This window comes from Oryzias melastigma, linkage group LG4 (genome assembly GCF_002922805.2).
Source record: "Oryzias melastigma strain HK-1 linkage group LG4, ASM292280v2, whole genome shotgun sequence".
NCBI classification, from domain to species: domain Eukaryota; kingdom Metazoa; phylum Chordata; class Actinopteri; order Beloniformes; family Adrianichthyidae; genus Oryzias; species Oryzias melastigma.
In genome coordinates, this window is record NC_050515.1 from 2,079,868 (window position 1) to 2,106,444 (window position 26,577).

Consider the following 26,577-nt stretch of genomic DNA (forward strand, 5'->3'; position numbering starts at 1 on the left):
AAAGTCAGCTTAAAATCGTATGCTCGTTGTGGGGTTCAGTGGTCAAAACTGCATGTCAGTCAGCTGTTATAGTTGGTGACTATATGAGATTGGGAATGTGGACACTAGATTTACAGATTGTAGACTGTTTTTGCGAATGTTTGAGTTGCTATCTTGTAACCCTTCTGAGGTTTTTGGATCATTTTTTGATGAATTAAATGACTTTTTAACAAGAAAACTTGATTGATCTGCAAAAAAACCTTCATGTTGCCTCCATCAGTTGTTTGGGGACCACTTCAACCTCTTGGTCTTCAAACGGTATTGAGCTCCAGTTGACTTTTTCTGCACTGCTCTGTGTAAATGTACCTGTTGACCAGAAGGTTGAGTGAGTCACAAGGAGCTGAACAGCCTGATGACGTGGCCGTTTGGTTCAGTTGTTCCGGTCTCGGAGTGAGGAATCTCAGAGCTAACCGAAGCTCGGTCCGATTGGAAACAAACCGAGACCACCTCCAAAGATCGGTTAGAGAGATTCCTGGTCCTGGTCCAGGATCCACTTGTGTGCATTCAGACTGAGATTTTGTTCTGAATCATCAGGGGAAACAATCTCTGGTTTTCTTTAAGTAAATCAAATGTGTCCAGTCTGAAAACAGCCTTTAACGGAGCAACTAATATTTGTTGTTTTTGTCTTTATTCTTTTTTTTTGTTTGGTTCCTGCGACTTAAACACTTCCGTGACTTATACTATGGAAACATTGAAAAAGTCAAATATCTGACTCTTGAAGCCTCACAAACCAGCTTTTATTTTCAGTTTAAGATGAATAACAGGAGATATGAAAATAAACTGAAACATCTCTGTTTGCACTGAACACAAAAATATGTTCTTTTTTTTTTTTTGGCCACAAACAAACGAGGAAGGCTAAAATGATTTACTCGGTTTGAAAGGCTAAAGGCCTGAACATGAAAGCTTGTTTTCATTCCAGACTGCCAGTTGATGACAGAGACGCAGCAAACACAATCAGGATCCTCAACATCCAGTCATCCCCGGTGTGGCCCACTAAAGCTCCCCGCTCGCTCTGTTTTGTTTTTAATCACAGCAAACCCAAACCTCAGATGTAATTTAGCATCTGCATACATCTAAACACAAACACAGACACATAGAAAGGTACACACACAGACACACACACACACACATACAGTACGGTAAACTCAGCTCCACAATTACCCCTAAATTAGAGATAATAACATGACCACTTCCTGACCAATCACCTGCAGCCTCTCCATGACTCACAGAGTGTTGCACCACAGTCTGTCTTTCTCTTTGTCTCACACACACTCAAACACACACAAACACAGCCTACAAAGTTGGTGGTGGCTGTAGAAATCACTGGTTATTCTGTCTGACCACCATGCTTTGTGATTTTCTCTGTATCGGGCGGGCAGGTGGAGGAAAAGCGTTCCCTCATTTTTGGAGATAAATGTTAGCTTTCTGTGGTTTCCTGTATACACTGACTGGTGTCAAGACACACACGCACACAAACACAGATACACAGTATGGACACATTTCCTGGCAAAACTGAAATAACCTTTCCTGTCTCATGGATGACTGAGAGACCAGCCGTTTCCCACAGTCGGGCTGCCTCAGCAGACTTCTCGGTCACCCGGTCTGCGCTCGCTCCGCTTTTCCTTTTTCATTCTTTCCCCCTGCAGTTAAATTCTTTATTTTCATTCGGAGCCACAACATTTTTTTCAAAGGTTAAAACAACTTTCTGCTGTCCTTTCAAAATAAAGGCTGGGAGGGAAGCTGCAGTCAAAGTGGAACAAAAAAGTAAGAGTTCAGAAAATATGATTTTTATTGAGTCGGTGACCCAACAATTGCAGTGGAGTCAATAAAAAAGAATATGTCAAATATTCAGCTGGCTTTTTTATGAAAACGTTGCTTAGATTTTCTTAAGCCTTTCAGACTAAACTATGTAATCATATATTACCTTTGGAACACTAAAAAACAACATATTCATGAGCTTTTTCCAACCAGGAAGTAAAACGACTCGATTCCTGAAGCTCCGCCTGCCGCCCATTTCATGATGTCATACTAGAGACAGCAGTTTTCACCTATAAAAATTAATCATCCAAGTTTATACTTTAAAATAAAATTATATAATAAAAATCTACTCAACTACTGAGAAGGAGTTTGGAAAATTAAGTTTAAAAGTTATGAAATCAGGCAAACAAGAACTATTACACACGTATACATTTTTAGGTGCAAATACAAAAAATTCCAGATAAAATAAAGTTTGAATAAACTGAATTTAAAGGTAAAATAATTAATAAGTTTACAAACTTTTTTGAGGTTATTCTTTAAAAAATAAAGGAATGCAGAAAATTGGGTTTTGGTTGATACGCACGAATTTGAAAATATATAGTAGCTAATACTTATACTAGTTAAAGACATACCAGGATGACCATTTTACTTTTGGTGTTTTTGCTACTGAAGCCTTTTTTCTCATGGAGGACATATATTAAGAAAATTTTAAGAAAAAGTGTTTTTTTTCTAAGCACTTCTTTAAGGCGAGAAAACGTCATTTGAAAAATCTTGTAGTTATGTACAAAAAATATCATCAATATTAATACATATATATATTCTACAACACAATAAAATATAATACTATGTATATATATATACTATATATATGTATACTGTGTATATATATACAGTATACATTTATAATATATATATTATATGTATATATATACATTATATATTATATTATATTTATATTATATATATAGATTATAATATATATATATATATACATTATATATATTATATATACATTATATATATACTAATGTATACTGTGTCGAACCCTTCTGAACTCCCGCACATCGTAGGTCCAGTGGGCTGATCAAGCCTCACTTCCCTGCTGATGTTTAGAAGGACCTCACACTCCTATCAGTGAGTCCTGCCGCCATAGCGCCCCGCCAGCTGCCACCTTCTATAAAGTCAATTCACAGAGCTCTGGTTGGCAAACGTGATTATTACAGACACTACCATCCCCGCTTTGATCTGCGGGAGTTTAGAAGGGTCCAGCATCGTTTGCTATCACCGCAACTGTGACCAATGCTTGGGACAGAACCCCGTGTTGGAGGCGCTTTCAGGGGAGCTGCTGTGTGCGTAAGAGGTGATTTGTGCGTAATTTTAAAGATTTGCGTGTGTAATTAGTTTCAAGCCGTTGTAGTACATGAGTTACAAATCCCACAAATCGGAGTGAGTCTATTTTCTGTCCATACGTGTCCACCGTCGTGGAAAAATGCGCGTCTTGTGTGAATCGCAGGAGAGAGGGCGGATGCCCCGCACACTCCACTCTGCGCCGCCTCCGCGTCCAGTGTGAACCTAGCATTAGAGAAAGAACCGAATTTTAGTCCGGAAATGAACCGAGACCTCTTTTGAAGATGGGTCTGAGTCCGGGTCCTGGATTTGTTTGTGCGTATTCAGACAGAAACTTTGTTCTGGTTCACTTTAAGCGGACCAAATGTGTCCAGTCTGAATACACCTTTACTTCTCAGACTAAAGTGGGACAGTAACCCGTATATCTCTAATTCAGTCAATGCTTCTATGTTGTGATACGGGTGAAAACTTTAGCTCCTCCCACACACCATACGGTTTATTTTTGGACATCGTCTAGAAGTGCGTCCAAAGAGAGGCGGCGGACGTGAATTTGACTTGCAAATCAGTAAAGAGAGCATTAGTATCATGGTTTTACAATTACGAAAGGTCACTAAGTTACTGGACTGAATTTAAGGAAAAGGTGTGATCTAAAAATTACACAAAAATTAAACACATGAAACTACACACACACAACAGAGCAGCAAAGGCCGCACATGTGTGTGTCCGCCCCATTACTGAGACAAATCTTTAAAGTGCCCTCCTCCTCATGCTCATGGGATCACACAGAGTCCAATAAAAAACATTAGCGGATTGACACTATCACTCAGGCTATCCGGCGGAGCCCCTTTCACACATAATTACAGGCAATCATTTCCCCAGCAGAGGGAACAGGTGCAGCAGGAGGGAAGCTAAGACTGGCTGTCTCCTCGGGCTTAGAGTCTTTTCCTGGCTGGGGGAGTCCTGTATTGACAGAGACAGAGGGGGAACACCAGCACCGATAAATCACCAGGAACATGGAAATGCCACTGGAGTGCATTCCAATGCAGAAAAGGAGGCCACTGACTACAAGTTCGTTTCTCTTGTTGTTTTAACCCCCCCACCATTAACCGCACATATTTTTAAGGGTACATTTTTTTTTTTTTTGCTCCAATGCTACCCTCTTCATTCGGGCTTTCTACTCCCTAAAGTAGCTAATAGCATAATTTGAGGAAGAATGTTCCTGGAGTTTATTGTAAAAGCTACTGTTAGTCATCCATGTGACCTCCTGGCTCCTCCCCTTTCCCCGCCATGTCACTAACCACGCCGCCTCAGAGCAACAGCGACCTGGGGAGGGGAGAAGCAAATGGAAAGTAGAGGAGCATGTTAGAGTGGATTTGTTGGGGAAAACTCCTCTCATGTACCGTGTGCATTATCAGATTGTGTTGGTGAGAGTGTGTCTCTTTTCACTCTTTTTTTGTGAGTCTAATTCTGGTATGATTGGTTTGGGGTTTGTGAGTGATCAAGGTGCAGAAGTGGATCTCCAAGAACTCCCTGACACAGTCCCCAATAAGTAAAAGTAAAGGAGAAGACAGAGGAGAGAGTCCAGATATCCCTGTGTACTTTTACCCTCCAACAGTTTAAAAATTACAGTCATTTATCGTGGAAGTTAGTTCTACAATTAACCTCGATAAGCAAAATTATTTTTACAATTCTAAATGTTTTAAGGCTGTAAAACTCTTCACTGCTTATTGCAGCTTTCTCAGACAGACAAACATTTTGACACTTTTCTCTCCTGTTTAAACTCTAAAAGCTTCTCAGAATAATACATTGAGTCTATAAGGAATGAAACCAAAGATCTGCTGGTAATAGAACATTAATTCAGATTGGGGATTGTGTACAGACAACATGGCTCTGAGGATTGATTGACAGTGGTCTACTACGGCGGCTGATTTAGCTCACATAGATCCAAGAGGCACAACACAACAGCGAAATCAGAAACACAACGACAAAAGCCGAAGCATGACAACAAAAGCCGAAGCAATCCGACAAAAGGCGAAGCACAGCGACATAGCTGAAGCATGACAACAAACGCCCAAGCAATCTGACAAAAGCCATAACATGACCACAAAAGCCATAAGAAGATGACAAAAGCTGAAGCGTGACGAAAAAAAACACAGCAATCCGACAAAAGCCAAAGCATGTTGACAAAAGCCGAAGCATGACAACAAAAGCCAAAGCAATCCGGCAAAAGCCGTACCATGACGACAAAAACTGAAGCGGACGACAAAAGCTGAAGCAATGCGACAAAAGCCGACACATGACGACATAAGCTGAAGCAATCAAAGAAAAGCTGCAACATGAAGTCAAAAGCCAAAGCATGATGACAAAGCTGAAGCATTTGGACAAAAGTCACAACACAACAACAAAAGGTGAAGCAATCCGACAAAAGCCGAAGCATGACGACAAAAGCTGAAGCATTTGGACAAAAGTCACAACCTGACAAAAGCCGAAGCATGACGACAAAAGCTGAAGCATTTGGACAAAAGTTGCAACACAACAACAAAAGCAGAACCAATCCGACAAAAGCTACAATGCGATGACAAAAGCCTAAGCAATACGGCAAAATACACAACATGACGACAAAAAGCTAAGCAATCCAAAAAAACAGTCTTAAGAAATAAACATGTTTCTGTACTAAAATTAACTTTAAGATGAAGTTACACAATGGTCCAGGTGAATACTAAATTCTGATTGGCTACTGGTTTTAAATGCGCACCTTACAAAACGGGGACAGGGAGCTTGTGGCCCACCCAGCCTATTCTCTGGGTTACAAAGAAGCTCTTCTTCCATTTCCATTTGTATTATCTGCTCCAAATTCACAACAATTTGAATAAAGAAATACTCAGAAATGCAACTTTAACCTTGAATTTTCTTTATAAAAGTCCTCCATCTTCAGAAAAAATCACAACAACACGTTAAAAACACAATTTTCATTGGAATGCCTCTGTAAAACTCTTCTTGATTTCATGGATGATGGAAATGGTAAAAGGTAAATGATTGTATAACACTTTCTACCGACCTCGAAGGCTGAAAGCACTTTACATTCACAGATCCACAACCCAAATTTATCGTTATCGCGATATCAGCCTGTGTGATGCATGTATCGCAAAAGACTGCTTAACCGCAACAAATGTTAAGCTTAAATGTTTACACTCATGCTAATACAATCTTTACAATCTTTCTTTTGTCATGAATCAGTCCCCTGTCTCTAGCACTTCCTGGTTCTCCACACTTCACTTCCCATCAGCCCCTGCTGTCACTCCCAGGAGCCACACATTTGGTTCCCATCAGTAATCCTTCCCAGCAGTATTTAGTCTTGTCTGTGCCGCTCCGCCTGCATCACTGAGCGATTTCATCCTGACCTGATCGTCTGGTTTGCCGCCTGCCCCGACCCTCGCCTGGACCCTGATCGTCTGGTTTGTTTGCCGCCTGCCCCGACCCTCGCCTGGACCCTGATCGTCTGGTTTGACCCCTGCCTGCCTGACTCTGATTTAGCTTTGTGGACTGTGTTTCACTCCAGTTCTCCTGTCTGTGCCAAATAAACCTGCTTCACTTGGATCCAGCTGTCTGACAAAGTTCGACCAATCAGATGGATTCCTTTCATTCTAGATGTAGATGAGGAGAGCATTTTAAGTTAAAATCACTTTTTGTGGTGCTATATATCACAAGTTAAATCCTCACTGCAATATTAATCATGAATATTGTGAGTTTTCTTCTTTTCCTGCAGCCCCATTAAGGACTAACCGATGAACCAATCGGCATTAGATCTTCCAGGATCAGTACTTAGTGAATTATTCCACCTATCAGACGAACAACTAGTCTGATTTCTCACAAAGCAAACATACAAATTTACCTCAGATGATGCAACATTTGAGAATCTGAAGCCAATCACTTATAAAGGAGACTTAGCATTGCAGCAGATGTTTGTAGAACTTGTGACTGACTCTGGATAGGATTATTATTAGCAGCTCTGCTGAGGTTATTTCAGTATAAACCTCAGAGGAGCACGTAATGGCTTCAAAATACTTTCTTTTGAAAGTTCATTGATTTTGTTTTGCACCAAACAGTTCGACACATTACGGATGTTTGTCTGAACAGAATACAGTCAAGTCGACTCATTTGGATTCTTCTTTTAACGCGGAACAGATGCTAACCTTTCAGACGAGCAGTAACTCATATCCCAGCTGTTGTAACCATACAGATCAGCGGGCTTCTCTGAGGCCGCACTCCGAGTTTTTACCTTTCCCTGCGCTCCCTCCATCCTCCATCCCAACACCCCGAGCTTCTGCCCCGCCAATCCCATCAACCCCCCGACTTCAAAGGCCATCAATCTCCCACAGTACAGGGGGAAAGGCAAATATTTAGAGAAGGCCTGAGCCTCCATAAATCTGTAGTAGGAGAAAGAGGGAGAACATGATACCCACCCAGTTCCTCCACGGCTTCGCCCCCTCCGCCAGCGTCAGAGTCCCTCAGCAGCCCTTCGTCCTGATGGCTGGAGGAAGCCCTGGGAGGCCACAGGAACCAGTGAGGAAGACAGGAGGAGGTCTGTTGCAGCACGAGTGAGGAAGACGATGGAGAATTTCACATTTGAAAGAGTAGAAAACGAGAACTTTGTCTGCCGAGAGGCTGACACTGAAAGAAAAACACACTCGGACACAAAAAGAGACTCGCTCAAGTGGCGCGCATGAACACAGTGATCGGACTCTCTTCTTGGCCTTTGATTTACTGCAACTCCCAGTTCCACTTGAGCGAGACCCTACAATATTAGCAAGTATTTACGTCCTTTTTCATTTGACAACAATATGGCTTTCAGCCGTAAAGAAAGGAACGCCGCGCTGATACGTGAGGGTTGCAGGGTCACTGGGAGAGTAAATTGGGGGCAGATGAGATCCTGAACAAAGTGAAGCTAGCTCCTACAAAAAATACAAAAACCTACTGGGTGGAAAACGGAGATCTGAGAGCAGCTTTAAGGAGGGATATACACAAACAAACATAGTAATAGTATCCTGTCACAAAGTTTGGATGGAGAAATCCAGCGCAAAGCCAGATATAAACGAGTAACTTTAATAATAAATGAAAATACTGAAGGTTTTTATCTGTTTACTGCATGTCTTTGGATGTGAATAAACCAAAAAAAAGTTTTTATGATGTACATGTCATACTCAAAAATACTAATGTTTGTATGTCATTGTTGTGCGTCATTGCACCACAACTTTTTCAACAAATTAAAAGCTTCTTGTAACTGTTTAAAGTTTCACTCCGACTACATTTTTTCCTTTTGTAAAATCATTCCCAGTGGTCATTTATTTATGATTATGCCAGTTTTAGCCAAAATAAAAAAAGCCTGTGTTGTTTTTTTAAGACATATTTTCTGCAGAGCTGCAGGAGTTCATTAGAAATTCACCTCTGCGTTGTGGGCGGGACTGATGGCGCGGAAGATAGCTCCGCTAATTTCCCTTCAGCCCTTTGTTTATCCTCTATCCTTTGTTTACAGCACCTCACAAGCACAAGTGTCACGTGCACAAATGTGCAAGTATAGGGTTGGATCTTTCTGAAAGATAAAACACAGAACGGTTTAATGGTTTTTATTTGGTATAAGGGAGGAGGGGTGTAGGTTGGACCAAAAGAATGGAATAAAACACGGCCTAGCTGTCACTATCCTAAAACAAGAGTCTCATTAACTCATCTACATGAGCACCAAGCTCTAACGATTGTTCTGCTTCTCCTGGAGGCCGTTTCAGTTTGGCCACTAGGTGGCGATTGCGTTATGGCATTACACCTTATTCCAGAAGAAGAAGAAAGTTTGAGGGAAAAACAACATTTTACACCACTAATGGTTACTTTAAAAAACATTTATTTAAATTATTTTGGAAAATTAATGTCTGTGAGTTTGCAAAGATGTTCTTTTAGTCAGGTCGACCGAGTGTTAGCATGGAAATCCCATTATACGTTAGCATTAGGCTAGTGGAGTTTAGCTTTATGTGCTAAACCGATTACTGACCTATTAAGCTCAGATTCAGATCGATGAATTAATTTTATGTACCCCACCCTACTCTCTTACCTGTCCACAGACCCCCCACACACTCCACCACTGAAGGACTGAGCTGCAGTGGCGGACTTAGCAGTTTGGGGGCCCCAGGTGAAAAAAAGGGGCCCTCTGCAGCAATTGTATCAATCTTTTTATTTTATTCTCACCTAAATTAAAACCCCAAATAATTATTGAAATAGCATTTCAATAAAGAACTAGAAGCTCCCAAACCCGTCACAATTATGTCCACCTGCCCAAACAATTTTTACCCATTAAGTCGGAGTCAAAACTAATTGGGAAGAAAATAACCCAGTCTGGGAAAACCAAATTCTTTGCTCGCTAATTTGCTGGAATATTCCATTACTGCGGAGGGACGGGGGATAAAACACTTTCAGGTGATCAGTGTTATGGCATTTCAGTGATTTTGGGTACGTTTTTTTTATTTTATGACAGTTTGATAATACTGGGTGTAAAATGTATTTTAGACAAGAGGTGTCCAAATCCAGGCTTTGAGGAACGGTCGCTTGTTTGTTTTCCAGAAACCCTGCCTCATCTGCAGCTGTGTTTAGCCAATAAGGACCTTTAATCCTTTAACTATCCAAAAAAAGAAAAAAATAATCAGAAATATTTTTTTCTGCTGCTTATTCCATTTAAAGGGACATCAAAGTCTTTAGAAAAAATAGTGAGATTTAATTTTTTTTTTCTAAACATACACAGGAGTTCTGTAAAAGTTACTATCTGGTGCGCACCAGTCACTATCTATACATTTTTTTTAACTTCAGTTTTTAGAAATAAAAATGTTCTGTTTAATAACTGGTGTGGACCAGATAGTAACTGGAAAAAGAAAGTTTATTCAAAAAATGTAAATGAAAAAATCTTTTTTCTGGTTACTATCTGGTGCGCACCAGTTAGAAACCAGAAAAAAATATATTTTTACTTACATTTTGGGGAATTTTTCCTTCAATTGCTTTTCCTTCATTGTCCCTTGAGGGCCTCCGTACCTTGGGGAGTAATACACGCAATCAATATTTTTAAAAACATGTTTTTTTGAATATGCCCGACCATTTGGTTGAGTAAAGGGTTAATGGCAAGTTGGCTAAAAAACATTTAGAACACCAGCCCTCAAGGCCTGGATTTGGACACCCCTGGTTCAGACACTTTCATTGACTGTTCAGCTTGGGGCCCCAGAGCGTTGGGGTTCCCCAGCCAATCGCCTACCTTTGCCCAGCGGTAAGTCCGCTCCTGCTGGGCTACACAGAAGCATTCCAGAGAAAGACGTGGCGTTGGAAAGAGCCTCCTTCCCAGTGATGGCGCTGGGCCTTGCTGGACACCTCGTCAGGTCTCCAACAGGTGTCTTCACTCAACTAATAAGGAGAAAGGAATGAAGTGAAAAATGTTTGGATGCAACACCAAGCAAACATCATCGTAGCAAAAAAGCAATAAAAACAATGAGTAATATTTGAGTTATTTTTTTGAGCCAAACACCAACTCTTACGAGGAAAGGTTAATGGATGCTTCTGAATTTTTGAGCCTTTTCAAACCACTGGTTTTCATCTGCTCCTGATCCATGAATAAAGAAAAATAGTTTTAAACCTCTTTATTTATGTCCTCCATTATGGGAAAAATGCATCAAGAACACGTTAAAAAGACCCAAAACAGGATATTTACTTATTGGAGTGGGTCTTTAATTTCCTTTGAACCAAACTACAAGAGGACATGCATATTTTAATGCACGTCTCTGCAGGCAACCGTCGGAGCTGTGCAGGGATTTAAGGAGCTTACGATGCCCTAATGACTATGCAGGAGTCCCAGGGGTTGAAGGGTATTGATCCAAACGCAGAATATGCAACCTGCTCCCCTGACAGACTAGTTGATTGACTTTTTTTTTAACTCCACTGGGGAGCAACAGATGCAGAGAGACACGCATGCCTTAACATTAAAGTCCGTGAAAATCTATGATGTGCGTGGCATTCGAGACCACATGAGGACAAACTGTGTTTACACTTAAAGTAACACAAGCACCCAGAGCCGCTTTATGCATGCATCTCACACACAGACTGTCAGCCTCACAGTTGCCATATTCATGAGAGGAATCTGCAGCGAGCTGCATTATCATGACCCGGCTGCTGCCTTTGTTCTGGCCTTTGTTGGCTCTCCTGCGCCTGTCAAATGTCACGTCTCTGCAGACTGGGAGCATCAGTGTCAATAATGAAACATACAACATGATGGAAGCCAGGAATCCATTCAGCAGCATCAATGCTTTAAATGGAGACGATTTTTAATCATTTTCTGTTTATTTTGAAGCTACATTTGAGAGATTTTGGTAAACAAACAATTAAATAAATGTCTATAACTTTCATAAATGGAAGAATTAAAAATCTATGAAATGGTTAAAAAAATATAAAAATTTACATATTTAAAGTGATCTTTTTTTTTTATACATTTAATAGTAAATTAGCCTTTTTAATATCTTATAATCAGGCCTGGGTATTGATAATAATTTCCAGAAAGGATTCGATTCCGAATCGAGTGTGGATCGAATTGATTCAGATTTTTTCTTTTTTTTTTATTCTTTGATCCACTCAGTTTACACATTTATACACATTTGTTTAGAAATACAATAATAATCTACTTTATGTTTTGAACATTTTCATATTAATCTGCTACAGTTCACATATTATAAAATGTATCATTGAAATGATGAGATTGTTGATATCATCCAGTGTTTCATGGATTCTCTAAAGGAGAAGTTCTAACAAAAATGTTCAGATCATTAACATTGTAAACATTGTTCTACTCCTGTGACAGACAGGCGACCTGTCCAGGGTGAACCCCGCCTTCGCCCATCAGTAGCTGAGTTAGGCTCTGGCGCCCCCGCGACCCCAAAAGGGACAAAGCGGATAAGAAGATGAATGGATGGATGTTCTGGTTCTCCTGGAGGACGTTTCAGTTTGGCCACTAGGTGGCGATCGCGCTATAGCATTACACCTTATTCAAGAAGAAGAAAGAATGAGCAAAAAACAAAGTTTTAGACCACAAATTGTTACTTTAATAAATATTTCCTTAAAAGAGTTTGTAAAATTCATGTCTGTGAGTTTATAAAGATGTTAATTTAGTCAGCAAAGTATATTTAGGTCGACCTAGCGTTAGCATTAGCCGTCCTATGGGAAATTCCATTAAACGTTAGCATCAAGCTAGCGGACTTTAGCTTTAAGTGCTAAATCAATCAAAATTTTAATTAATCGATTTGAATCGATTTAAGCTTAATAGATCAACCCAGTGATACTCATAATGTTTCTCTAAATGTTTCGTAGAAAAGATCAAAGAAGAAAATGTTTCATGTTAAAGTTTAAGCTATTTTAGCGGCACTTTAATGTGTGGACATTGAAGAGAGGTAAGAAACTCCTAAATGAGTAAATCATTTCAGTTTTACTTACAGTATTTTTTATACTTTATATTTCTATTAAATGGTGGTCTTTAACCCCTAAGTTGCAGACCGGTACGTCTTGGTTCCGGGCAGAAGAATAAAACATTTTTTTTATTATGTTTTTTTTCATTGTCTGATTCTGAAGGAACTTTTATTTTGAAAAACCACTAGACTTTTTTTCCACCACATTGAAATAATTCTTGACACGTGTGATATTGCTCGGCCACGTGTTGAGAATCCATCCACCGCTTTCTGAAAGCGTCTCTACTGACCGTGAAATTGAAACCCCAAAGCTAACAAATTTAACAAAAAAACGTTGCGCCATACGACGAAATTAAAAGCCTTAATTCTTTTTTTTAAAAAATGTCTATGTAAAATTCAAAATGTTTTTTCACATTGGACTGCAATAATGACTTAATCATTTTTCGCTGCAATCACATGTGTGTTTTGTACATTATGGTAAAATAAATCTAATTTACCTCAATCCAAATGATATGTTCCAAGATTGATTATTGATTTATCGAATCATGAAACCATTTTTTATGGTATAGGTCGATTTGATTCTACCTCAGACAGATCGAGATTTCTGGATCGTAGGAATAAAAAATATTGACAAATTAATTATTCAATTAATCATTATTCAGAAAGTTTATTCTCACAGAAAAGATGCAGCAAAGAAGCAAAAGAAGAGTCTCGGCCTAATATAAAAGAAATCTACATTTAACAGCCAAAAAAAAACAGATTTTTACTCCAAATATGGATTTATTGTGACTGTTGGTCCCACAAAAAAAATAAATAAATAAGAAGGAATATTCAGCTTAATATTACAAGGATGCTGCTAATAAAGATGAAAATGAAAAAGGAAAGGAAAGAAAAATGTATTCTAATTGTATTTTAATGGTTCCTGCATAAAAATAAGTGAACGAATAAAGTTTAAAGAACCTTCAGGGATTTTATAGAGGATGAAGACAAACTTTAACATTAAAATTTGATTTTTTTTCATTCATCTTTCCTACAATTTTATTGTCTGAATGTTGAAAATGTTCAAGTTTTAACCCATGAGATGCTGACATAAGAAACGAAGCTGCAGACCTATAGAAAAAAAAAGTTAACCCAAATGTTGTAAATCACGGCAGATTTCTTTCGTTTTCTGGACAAAAACCAGCAGAAAGAGGAGAACTTTCTCTCTTATTTAACTTATACCAGTGCGGACCGCGGATCAAATAGTCTCCTTTTTGTGAAAAAGCGATCTAAACCAAAAAAATTAAATTAAATCAAAGTGCTAAAAACTGATTGAATATTTATAACTGACAGTGTTTTAACCCAGAAACTTGAACCGCTGAGTTTTGATTAATCACATGGGTTTAACATTCAGGGTCCTAATTTTAAAGCATATTTAAATGTACTTATGTTCATAAAAATATTGTTAAAGAGGAATACACAAAAACTGAATTGAAACTATCTTTATAGATGAACATCGAACTTCACTTTTTAATTTTGTTGGTTGTTCGATATACGATTTTTTGGGGCTTTTAAGAACAACTTCTATTTGTTTTATATGTGTGTTTTTGTTATGTAATGTAACCCAAAAATAAAAAGTACAAAAAGTTAATTGAACCTGATGAATAAAAAGTGCTCGCTCCGGCCAGTCTGATAAGATCCACTCCTGCTGTATGTTGTGGTTAACACTAAACATGTTATTTGATGTTGAGAGGACATCATCTAGTCGTCCAGCTGTGCGTGTGCTCTCCATGATGTTTGCACTCTGTCATTGTTCTTATTCCTCTTTGTTGTCCATGAAATCCATACACATAAACGCTCTAGAATCGACCGGCGGAGCACAAAGCGCGGGACGTTCCAGCTAATTGCTTCTTACTGTTCCGAGCAGTACATCAGAGGAAACGGCACTTCAGTGGACCTCCGAGAAGATCTGCCATGTTGAGCCTGTTCATTACCCTGCTGACCCCCCAGCTCGACCCCTCATACGCAGACATATTACACGCACACCTCCACCCCCTTCACCTTCCCCTGCTCATTGTCTCGGGGGTTTAATTGGGGCGATGTTCAGCATTGTGAGCCGGCTCAATGGCTGTGGAGGACTCCATTGTGGGGCTGAATGAGGGCAGGAGTGTTCATTAGGTGAGTCTCTGAATAAGGCCTTCTGGAGGTAGGGGACTGAGAGCAGGGGGCTGCCAAAGACCTCCGGAGTGGGTGAAACTGTGCGCTCTTCTCCTCTCTTCTCTGCTACTCCTTTTTTCTTGTCCTCTCATCTCCCTTCGCCCTCGTCCTCCCGCGTCCCTGCTCCTCTCCTGTTGTCTGTTTCCATCAACAGCCTGACGATTGGCCCTGAAAGGCAGCGGCCGCATTTGTTGGAAGGCCGGGCTTTGTCTGCGCCCGAAGAATGAATGGCAGGAAGAGAAGAGCGAGAGGGATCAAAGACCGGCTACAGAAAGAGCGAGGACCACCTCCACTCAGGAAAGAGAACCAATGAGCCCGGCCTCAGAGAGGTTTCACTACGGCGTTTAGATCTCATTTCTCACTCGTCGCAGCTATGAACGTCCTTAAAGAAATATTACTTTAAAAGTGGTTACATGCTTCGCGGCAGAGGATCACCTGGATAAATAGAGGTTTTTATCTGAGGCGTGTAGGGCTCTAGCAGCTAGCATGACTCAAATCAACTGTATTTATATAGCAAAATCACAGAAGAATTTCCTCATTGGGCTTCATGCTGGTAATTGTGCAGAAGCAGAAGGTCGGTCATGAATGATAAACTACAGCTAACTGCTAATGTAAATGGACTAAATTAAGCTGGTTATCCCTGCCCTTAAACCCTCCAACCGGGTAAGGAAAAACTCTTAAAAGAAAGATTCAGGAAAAAGAAGAAACCTCCACATGAAGGAGAGATCATCTCTGATGACGGACAGATGATTTATCAGGACTATTAAAGCAGAATTAGCTTATCTAACTCTACAACTAGGGCTGTGGATTGTTACTAAGATGGCGATCCGATTCGATTGACGAATGGAACCACGATTCTTACTTTTTAATGTTTGTTTCTGTGTCTGTCTTTTTACTGGATGTATGAAAATTGTGACATTTCTATTAAATTACCATCATTTCTACCTTTATAAAAACCAGGAGATCGGAATCAACAAACTTTCAGAAGTTATGTCAGTGAGCGGAACTTCAGTCTCAGTTTCTGAACAGAAAAAAACTCTCTCTAGTCTTATTTTGAAAACCGGGAGCCTCACCAACACGAAGATGTGTTTACTTCTGGTGACGGTCCTGCGGCTCTTTCAGCTTTGTTTTAGTTTGTATACTTAAAATCCTACATTAATCTGCATTTCAGAGCAAAAATACATCGTCCCCAGATAATATTTTCCTACACTCTACTATATTTATAAAGATCACAAATCAGCGATCTTGGATGTCGCCAATATTCTTACTTGAATTTTCAGGAGCAAATTGTGAGTATTCGAGCACCCAGATACTCGTTACAGCCCTATCTACAATTACACATTTAAATAGAGTTTAGACAGATAGGACGGGGGGACAGGTGGGGGTGAGGTCCACAGCCATGACGAGCCAGAGGCGAGGTCCACGGCCAATAGTGGAGCAGCTAACTCAAACAATCTTTCATTTTATGACACAAGCATGAAATTTGGCTGAAGTACTTATAAGACACCAAATTTTAAGAAAAAAGTGCTAGCCACTTTAAATTCCAAAATGGCGGCCATTTTCCAAGATGGCCACCAAAGGTTGTTGGTGTAATGAGTTACATTGAAAAAACATGAGTACTTCATCAGGTAAAATGAGGTTTTTATTGCTAAACATTACAGGGATATTAACTGGCATTTTTAAGGCAGAAAGAGCTCATCCTCACTGCCACCCTGGCATTAGCAGTCCATTTTCGGGGCAAAAAACCATTGAAAACATCATCAAGTAAACTATTTTTATGATATTCTGCCAACTTTACTGCCATGGCGGCCATCTTGAAAAAAATGGCGGCCATATTGGATTTTTGTGTGGCTAGCACTTTTTTTCCTGTAACTAGACCCAGAGACTATAACTGTACCAAATTTCATGCTTGTATCATCAACTGAACGATTCTGGCTAAAAATGACACTAAGCTGCTCCACTACAAGAACAGGAGCACTGACGATCCACCTGGAATCTCTCCAGCTCTGAGATGTGAGATTACGAGCCAGAGGTGAGGTCCACGGCCAAGAACAGGAGCACTGACGATCCACCTGGAATCTCTCCAGCTCTGAGATGTGAGATTACGAGCCAGAGGTGAGGTCCACGGCCAAGAACAGGAGCACTGACGATCCACCTGGAATCTCTCCAGCTCTGAGATGTGAGATTACGAGCCAGAGGTGAGGTCCACGGCCAAGAACAGGAGCACTGACGATCCACCTGGAATCTCTCCAGCTCTGAGATGTGAGATTACGAGCCAGAGGTGAGGTCCACGGCCAAGAACAGGAGCACTGACGATCCACCTGGAATCTCTCCAGCTCTGAGATGTGAGATTACGAGCCAGAGGTGAGGTCCACGGCCAAGAACAGGAGCACTGACGATCCACCTGGAATCTCTCCAGCTCTGAGATGTGAGATTACGAGCCAGAGGCGAGGTCCACGGCCAAGAACAGGAGCACTGACGATCCACCTGGAATCTGAAATCTCTCCTGCTGCTCCGGAGGGAAGAGTGAAAGAGGAACAACATGTGAATCCCACTCCATCCAACAGAATCTCAGAGAACTAAACATCATAAAGACTTTTCTTCAGCAGATCGATTGCTGGGAAACACTCTAGGAAAGAAATAGAATAAAATGACTGCCTGTGCTGTGATTTTTGTTTTTTTTTCCAAATTTGATATCCGTGCAAAATGAGCACTCATCGCAGTGGCATCTGGATTACATGAATATAATATCTGAAGGAGAGGAAACAGGTGGACATTTCTGCAGGCTGCTGAAAGTTTTGCTTTTAGCCGGACTGGAACTGGGCCACATGTTGGCTCCTGATCCAGAGGCAGAGCACCAATGCAGGAATGTCAATGCATAACTTTATTTTAGCTTGTCCGCTTGTTGCAATTTGGTTGTTGAAAAGAAAACTCATCGGAAATTTCCTTAAAGGGAACGTTGGAGTTCGGCTCCTTCCAATTCCTAATTGACCTCAAAATGTTCAATTTAGAATGAATAGCACACGTGATTTCCTTGGCAAACGTCAATTTGAAAAGCTTTTAATGTCCAAATCCAACGCTGATGTCTGCTGTCAGTGTTGTGTTTCTCAATCCAGACGTTCTGCACTCGAGCGGTTGATCCGCCTCAAAGCTGACAGCTCCTGGCAGAGCGCCATCGGCCGGCGCTCAAGCCGCTGTCAGAGGCTTTGTTGTGAGTGTGGCGTGCAGTCGGACGCCGTCTGTAAAACAGACTCCACTTTCAAATTGACCAGAGCTCCTTCACCTCCTCCCTGCCCAGCCGCTGAGGTCATTATCCCCACATGGAACGTCTCTGCCCTCCAGCGCTGCCTGAGCCGCTACCTTCCGCTGTTTACATTTCTGCTGCAACCAAAAAAACAATATCAGACATCTCGTCCCGCCACGCGAGCGTAAACACAGGCCCGAACCGCGCGTAATGCTAATCTGACATCACCCGAGAAGCGTGTAGACTCACACAGAGTTCAGTCTGGGATGTGTGTGTTTGGTACCGCACACCTAAACATAAGCTGCTCCTTAACAAGGGCATGTTCAGGGTTCTGAAACAGGATGATTCATCTGTCTCTCTGCTCCACTCGGCAGCTCCCCGACTTCAAACGCGCTCCTTTCCTCTTCTCCTGCATTGACAGTATTTATTTTTCTGTCTGAGCGCCGCACACACGGCTCTGCAGGGACAACATCACGTCTGCCTTCCATCCAGGTTGTCACAGGGATCAGTGCAGACCAGGTCCGAGTCAACTGTAAACACCAGCACACACGGTACTGCATGCATAAACACGCAGTCCTTCAGCAGTAGACGCACGCTTTCCTCACCCACTCCGTGGAAACATGCAGGTGTTTGTGGGAGTCGTTCAGATGACGGATGGCAAACCCGATGGCCGCTGAGAGGGCCTCTAGAGCCTGTGCTCACGTCCCAGGTGAGGGTCCCACGGGCCTTCGTGTTTAACCTGGGCGTCTGCCACATCTAAACACTCGTCTGCAGCAGGAGACCCGAACAAGTCAGGCCTCAAGTCCTGCTGGAAAGCGTCATCAGTAAAGATGGACTTACCCTATCCCAGGTCCGAGACTGGTTTCTGTGTCCAGAACCAGTAACACGCCCGGTATTTGTACCGATCCATGTCCAGAATTGATCCACGTCTGGTACTGATCCACGTCTGTTATCAATCCGCGTCTGGTACCTATACCGACCTATGTTCGATACCGATTTATGTCTGGTACCAAACCGGATCCGGTACTGATCCGTTTCTGTTATCATTCCGCGTCCGGTACCTATACCGATCTATGTTCGATACCGATTTATGTCTGGTAGCAATCCGGATCCGGTACTGATCCGTGTCTGGTACTGATCCGCTTCCGGTACCGATCCATGTCTGGGACTGATCTGCATCCGTTACCTGTACTGATCCATGTCTCGTACCGATCCACCGATCTACAAGCTAATGTTTTTAGCCTGATTGCTACATGGAGTGGTGTCTGTGTTAATCTCACGTATAAATGGAAGACCCGGATGATGTTGAGAGATCAGGTTTATTTATTATGAAGAGTTCTCGACCTTGACAAAATTCAGATATTTGAACCCATTTTGTGCCGCTCCCTTCGCTGAAATCCCGCCACAGGACCTCAGCTCGATCTGTTTCATTGACTTAACAGTGAAACTGGCCGCCTCTGCCACACGAACCGCGCTCGGTGTGCAGCTTAAAAACTGGTGTAGTGATTTGTGAACATGAGAGTTTTGAACTCAGAATCCTGCATTCACAGAGACGTTTCAGTGGAAGCGGTTGCTTGAACGCACATTTCCAAGCCCGGTGTGAGTGTAGTTTCAGTGTTTGCCAACAACAAACACCGAAAGTCAGCTTATAGCACATGTGACAGTGTCAAGGCCCGGGGGCCGGACCGGCCCCGTGGGTAATTCTATCCGGCCCTCCAGATCATTTTATTTTATTATCATTAACGACCTGATGTTATCTTGCGATTAATTTCTAACTTGTATAATTTTGACAAAATATATTTTTATGGAGAGTAAAATATTGAAAGTTATTTAAGGTTTAAGTTGATTTATTCTGGAATAATATTCCTGCCTTTTTATTATTCAGAATTATGTTAAAAAGTTACAGTTTTAAAGTTTTAAAAATTGGCATTCTGATTGATTTTTGGACTATTTTAGCATTTACTAAGATTTTTCAGGCTATTTTTGAGTTCAGCTAATATTTCAGCTACATGCTAGCGGTTTTGGCTAATTTAGGCATTTTAAAAAATTAGGCTGTCTCTGAGTTAGGCTTTTTTTCCAGCCAACATTGTAAATAAGAAATTGTTCTTAATGTTTTGCCTGGTGAAATAAAGGTTGATGAGGCTGAAATTTACATGCTAGCTGTTTTGGCTAAAATTTTCTTTTTTTCTTAGTTTTTTTTTAGGCTTTTTGAACTTTAGCTATATTTTTCAGCTACACGCTTTTTGGCTAACCTAAGGGTTTTTTTTTTCGTTTTGTTTTGTTTTTAATTTTTTTTTAGGCTAATTTGGCAGGTAGCTAATATTTTAGCTAATAATAATAATTGTTATCTTTATTTATATAGCACATTTCAAGATAAAAATCACAAAAGTGCTTCACAGTAAAAAAAAAAAAAGTAAAACGAGAGTAAAACACTGGCTATCAGCTTCAGCGTTTTCAGCTATCAGCACTAGCATCTTCAGTGATCAAATTCAGCTGCCAGCATTCACACAGGTAATGCTGTATATCTAGCTCGGAATTATGTTAAAAAGTTACAGTTTTAAAGTTTTAAAAATGTAGTTTTAGTGTTCAATAAATGTTTATCCTGTTCGGCCCGCGATCTAAAGTGTGTTTTAGATTTTGGCCCCTCGTGCGATTGAGTTTGACACTCCTGGCTTACAGGAATCAGCTTCCTGGGTGAGAAGATCAGCACATTTCCTGTTTCAGTTCTCATTCAGCTTCTATCACTGAGTGTTGAAAGTGTCCACCACCACTTAATAAATGCAGAACTTTTTTTGCTCATTTTCACAATGTTTCATGTTCAGTCGTCCTGGTTTCTCAGCAACAAATGCATAATTTACAGACCCTTTCCAAAACAATATGAAAATCATAGAAAAGTGCATTCATTTCCATAATTCCATTCAATAAATTAAACTTTCATAGAATACAGATTCAGGGCCTGCTGGTTGATTGGTTTCTAGAGTTTATTTTTACATAAATTGAGGATCTAACTGATAAAAACCACAAAACTGGATTTCAGAAAATAGAATCCTGTTGAGAAATCACAATTTACTTCTGTTTTCGCAAAGACATAAAGAAAGGAAACATTTTGAAAATGATGGATCTGTCTTCAACACTTCAGTATTATGTGCTGGACGATGAAATCTCCAAATAAATCCTCAGAAGGAATCATGAAGTTCTCTAGAACTTTCTGCTAGACTGTTGGAGGGATTTTGGGCAGAAGAAAGCAGAGTTTACCAACACCCGGGCTGGACACCCCAAATCAGGACTAACTGTAGACATTTCACATTGGACCTCAAACGTTCTCAATCTACTGGGTTCTGCTGCGCACTAGTCTTCCTACAAACCTTTGGACCTTGATTCCTGAATAAAAGGCTCACCTTGGAGACCTTGAACAGTCCAGTCCTTCTTCTCCAGTTGAGACATTTTCTCCGTTGGCTCAGACGTTTCTTGACCCAAAAGCCCAACTCATCTCTCTTTGGACAGGCCTACTGCCAGGCTAGCTAGTAATCAGAGAATATTTCATTTATTGCTCCCTTACTTACTGTAATGAAGTTTGGAGAATAATTATCATTTTCATTACATCCGTTACACATATTTCTCCATGGAACTCAGCAGAGGGGAGTTGGTTTGATAAACCGGGCCCTGGCGGTCGATTCCCTCTGCTGTAGCTCGATTAATATTGATACGCTAAAAGTTTTAGATTTTCTATCACCGTTAGTATCCGCATCAGCTCTGGGGTTCTGTTCCCTATTTTCATTCACTTCAACTTTATTATATTTAGTTCTCCATGCCTGTGTTTGGAGCAGTGTGATTCACGTGTTGTTCCTCTTTCCCCTCCGGGGAGCAGGAGAGATTCCAGATTCCCGGTGGATCGTCTGTGCTCCTGTTCTTGGCCGTGGACCTCGCCTCTGGCTCGTCTTGGACGGAAGTCTTCTCCCTACTGACCCAAACTGAACCAATTCAGTGACATATGGGGATTAGGGCTGTAACGAGTATCCGGGTGCTCGAATACTCGCGATTTGATCCTGGAAATTTGAGTACGAATATTTGCGACGTCCAAGATCGCTGATTTAGGATCTTTATAAATGTAGTAAACTGTAGTAAAATATGATCATAATATTATCTGGGATGATTTATTTTTGCTCTGAAATGCAGATAAATGTCGGATTTTAAGTTTACGAACTAAAACAAAGCCGAAAGAGCCGCGGTACCATCACCAGAAGTAAACACATCTTCGTGTTGGTGAGGCTCCCGGTTTTCAAAATAAGACTAGAGAGAGTTTTTTTCTGTTCAGAAACTGAGACTGAAGTTCTGCTCACTGACATAACTTCTGAAAACATTACTTTGTGTTAACACTGGAGCTAAAACTTTCTTTTGGTTATGGTAACTCTTCAACAGTTGATGCAACTAATGTAACTCTAGTTTATTCTGAAGGGGAAAAACACAGCCTCGCGCTGCTGAAAGGCGGATGTAATCAACGTGAATCAGCTGATTCTGCAGTGGAAAAAAAACGACTTTCTTCATACGGACTCTGCACCAGTATATAACACTTAGAACGTACAATGTTGAAGAACTTCGAGGATAAGAAACTGTGGAGAGAATTTTCAGGTTTTGTTGTTAAATGATCAAAAACAAGAATGAAATTTTATGCTTTTTATGTCGTTTATATTACTGTTGAACTTAAACAAAAGGTTGACAAAAAATAAAATAAAATAACATGACAAACATTTCTTTCTATCTAAATCTTTGTAGGTTTTTTAATCCGTTTTGTTGATTCTCTTGTTTTTCATAAAGTTAGAAATGATGGTGATTTAATACAAATATTAAAATTTTCATACATCCATTAAAAAGACAGACACAGAAACAAACATATTAAAAAGTAAGAATGGTGGTTTGATTCGTGAATCATTGACGTTGATTCATGAATCGGATCGCCATCGCAGCAACGATCCACAGCCCTAATGGGGATCCTGTGAAGGTGCTTTGAGTTTAGTTTTATAATTAGTTGGTGAAAATCAGCTTAAAATATTTATGTCCTGCAAAATTTGGGCAGATTTCTCCACAGTTCATGCAAAAATGAATAAATCAATACTTGGATTCAATTGAACAGAACCTGTATTTGTATTAATTTTTTGTTCTATAGAATTATTTTTTGATACGTTGCCATTTCTATTTAAGATAGACTGAAATGAAAGTGTTTGTCATTTATGACCTCATACTTCCAACAGACAAACCGCTCTCATCAGAGGAAGAGGTGAAGTGAATCTCAGAGGACATTCTGTTTCTTGGAGGGGAACCGGTCTCTGTGCGGGTCCACGGAGGACCACACAGCAGAACCACCTCAGTCATTCGTCTACTGTAGTTATGGTCCCACAATGATACGGTGTCATTCTCACACTGTGGGCTGTCCGCCCCCAAGAGTGACAGCAGGAACATTTATGGTCTATTGTTTTCTATTTATACCCGTCGCAACAAGAAGGTCGTTTAAATGTGTTTTTCTGGATTTGTGTGTTTTGTTTTCAGTGTCACTGTTTAAAAAATGGAAACTTCTGGAAAATGTAGCAGAGGACGCTTTAGTTGTAAAAATGAAGGATTCCATGTTGGACAGAACGGCTTTCATCTAAACCCCTTAAAAAACAAACATTCAAACACAAAAAAGGGAAAAATCACAATCAAAACTATTTCTAAAACTACCCAGCAGCTCCGATTGTGGTGAACTTTCCCTTTAAAAATCTTAAATGTCCTTGAATCTGCTAGAAAGAAATTTACAAACTAGGAAAAATTCAATTTACATAAATATCAGAGATAAGATTATTTAAAAAAAAAGGCAAACCGCTTGAAAAAAACCCAAAATAACAAAAAGTAAACATGTTGTAATTGGAAAACAACAAAATAAATAAATATTTAGCATCATATGTAAATAAATGTTTACATATTTACCTATCAACATATGTTTTTTTATGTTTTTAGCATCTTGTGGCATAAATAAAGAAAATTAAGATTAAAACTGAATTTCTGAGGATTTCTTTATTCAAATTGTTCTGAATTCGGAGCAGGCGATAAAATATACTTTAAAAAGCAAGTAGGTGTGACCACAACTAAAACCACAAGCTCTGTGCTCCGCCCCATTCTGATGCTTCCGCTGTCAGTCAAATAGATCCATGAACGTCTTTGTTTTCCTGGTCGGAGCTGGAATCTGGATCAGAATTGCACATCTGGATAGAAACGATGTTGCTCGACGTTTTGATGTAGCAGCGGTGAAGATTTACGCTAGCGAGACACAGAGCTATCATGATCAGATGGGAGGGGCATTAGGGGCGGAGCTTCAAAAGCCACGCCCCCTCAGAGGAGATTGTGGAAACTGAGGCTTCAAATGTTTTTTTTTTGACACATTTAGATTGTGGGATTTGGGTTAAAAACTTCATAATCAAAACACTACTACTAATAAAAAAAATTAATAAAAAAACCAAACCATGAGGTTGGAGGCTGACTCCGCCCACAGCCGAAATGTGAAAATCCATTCAGAGGGGCGGGGCTTGGGGGCTGGACTGTTATCATTACTGGAGCTTCAGATCGTGATGTCAGACTTCTGAAACTTTCATGGTTTGACCAATCACAACATTCAACTGTAATACCTCCATTCAACCTGTAGGGGGCAGCACACAGGTCGTTTTTGACTATATTTGTAAACAGTTTTATTTCAATTTGTCAAAAATGTGTCAATGACCAACAGACAGCACTTTTAAAGCCCCATTTATAGATGTCAACATCCAAAATAAGGTATTTTAGGGTTTGGTGACCCTTTAAACACCATCATGGCAGTTTTTCCACACAAGGCTAACAATACGCTCATGTCATGTTTCTTGGATTAATAATACTTTGAAATGTATTGGCCAGCCCTTCTCAACATGCTTCGCTGGACTCAGATCCATGAGATTTCATATCAGCTCGTGTTCATACGTTCATGCTCTCCTCCCAGCTGAGACGACCTGCGACACTCGCCCCTCTGCAGCTCTGGAAGGATGTTTTGAGGACTGCTGTGTAAAGTTTTCCCATTTGTTTGTTTGTTCTGCTGCTCTACACTTAAAACTGGAGAGGAGGATGTTGGAGCCGCCGTGTTTACAAGCTCACTCTGATGAACACCTCCAGTCTTTGAATGAGAATCGGTCGTGGTTTATTCCAGGGAATCCTCTCCTGGTGTCATCCCGCTTTCTCCTTCAAAACAAAAACAGACATCTGGAGCAGAGCGCTGAAAGAAAGAGAAGACATGAGACGGGACAACCAGAGCTTGTGTCCATTGGAGAAGAAAGGTGGGAGTCCAGCTGGGTCCCATTAGGGCTGAACCACATGTGTTGGTGGGGGGCGGGGGGTGGACCAGGGGGCAGGAGGGAGTTGAGAGGGCAGCGAGGAGGAAGTGCTGAGAGCGACGGTACGAGACCCTGTGAAGCTTTATTAGCCCTGTCGTCTGCTCCTCTCAGCGCTCACAACCCGCCGCCCTACCTTACCCCTGCCCCCTGCCTTTGGGCAACGCCGGGGCAGAGCAGTGTAAAACTATTAGGAAGAGGCAGACGGGACCGGACCACCCAGACATGAATGCACTCGCACACATGCGGCCATAATGGCTACCAGGAGGAGGCCCAGCATGAGAGCTGCAGCTGGAGACGGACGCTCACATTCACACACGTGTGAAAGAAGACACAGACCGCACACCCTAGGGGCGTGCACGAGCAAGCGTGCACGCAAAACTCATCTCATGGTTCATCTTTTCAATTAAGACCACTTTACGGAAAATATTTTTGCTTAAAAGACAAACCGATGTCTGCCACCAACACCTGCACTGTCGTTCTAGTGGTTTAGATCAGTGGTCCCCACCGGTACCGGGCCACGGACCCCTTCCCACCGGGCCACTGACCGGTACCGGGCCATGGACCCCTTCCCACCGGGCCACTGACTGGTACCGGGCCACGGACCCCTTCCCACTGGGCCACTGACCGGTACCGGGCCGCGGAAGAACGAAGAAATTGAACACGTTTTTGTTTGTTTGTTTGTTTTGAGACAGAAATCTTTTATTTTGAAAATTCTCTGGAGCGCTAAAAGCAGTCTGTCGGCGTGTAACACGAGAAAAGTTGCATGTGGAATCTTTCTTTGCACATAGAAAAGAACAGGCGATTCCCACACCGTCCCCGTTTACATAAATGTGACTTTCATGAATGAATCTTTAAAACGGTCACAGAAATCCTCAAAAAAGATCGTGAATCCAGATACTTCCATAGAAAAGGAGAGTTGTGGCGCGTGTGGGGCAGGATCAGTCATGAGTTTTGAGTTCTTCTGTTTTGTAAAAAAATGTTTTCGTGTCAAAATGTTTCACTTGAAGGTTTTACATGAAGCTTCAAAGTGATTTCTTTCCTACTGAGCATCAAAAACAATTGATTTCTTAGTTACATTTCATGAATTTAAGCTTTTTTTAAATGAGATGATCTTATAATAATAAAATAA